We start from the raw sequence: 1,218 nt of genomic DNA, 5'->3' as shown, positions 1-1,218 counted from the left end.
CTCAAAAAAAAAAAAGACAGAGTCTCACTATGACAGAATCTTACTCAGTAGGTGCTGTGGTGTCTTGGCTCACAGCAACCTCAAACTCTTGGGCTCAAGCGATTCTCTTGCCTCAGCCTCCCAAGTAGCTGTAACTATAGGTGCCTGCCACAACACCCAGCTATTTTTTTGGTTTTAGCAGGCCAGGGTTGGGTTTGAACTCACCAACCTTGGTGCATGTGGCTGGCGCCCAAACCACTGAGCATGGATACCACTTTTTTTTTGAGACAGAGTCTCACTTTGCTACGCTTGCAGAGTGATGTGACATGATAGCTCACAGCAACCTCAAACTCTTGGGCTCAAGCGATTCTCTTCCCTCAGCCTCCCAAGTAGCTGGGACTACAGGTGCCCACCACAACACCTGGGTATTTTGAGAGACAGGGTGTCACTGTTGCTCAGACTGTTCTCAAACTCCCGAGTTCAAGTAATCTACTTGCCTCTGACAATTCGTCTGCATAACACTCACCACACGGTATGGTGATTATTAAACTGTGCTGTACAGTCAGACGCAGCTGGGTGCACTCCCAATCCCAGTTGTGAGACTTTGAGCTAATCCCCTCTGCCCATAGAGCCACAGTGTCCTCATTTGAATACAGGTGGGAATACAGCCATCATGACCACTGTCTTCTGGGGTGGTAAGAATTCAAGGAGATGAAGCACATCAACCTCTTGGCTCAGGGCTGACACATGGAGGACCTTCACCTGGCATAACTACTTAACTCCCAGAAGGCAAGGACAAAGTTCTCAATCAAGGCTTGGACATTATAATGCACAAGGAGGAGGGGTACAGGGTGGGAAAAGTGATTGGAAAAGTTTTTGAGAGTGAGGCTATGCAGTTTGCCCAGGAGCAATGAAAAGCTATTGGGGGTATACAGCACACTGGCTGGATGAAGCGCTCAACTACAACTTAATTGGAGAAATGCAAACTGCAGCAACCATAGCTCAGTGGGTAGGATGCCAGTCACATACACTCAGGCTGACAGTTCTAATCTGGCCCAGGCCAGCTAAACAATTACAACTGCAACAACAAAATAGCCAGGCGTTGTGGTGGGCACCTGTAGTTCCAGCTACTTGGTAGGCTGAGACAAGAGAATTGCTTAAGCCCAAGAGTTTGAGGTTGCTGTGAGCTGTGATGCCACAGCACTCTACCAAGGGTGACATACTGAAACAGTTTCAACA

Source organism: Otolemur garnettii, unplaced genomic scaffold, assembly GCF_000181295.1.
Source record: "Otolemur garnettii isolate 467f Iridium unplaced genomic scaffold, OtoGar3 scaffold00014, whole genome shotgun sequence".
Taxonomy (NCBI): Eukaryota; Metazoa; Chordata; class Mammalia; order Primates; family Galagidae; genus Otolemur; species Otolemur garnettii.
Note: the sequence above shows the minus strand (reverse complement) of the source record.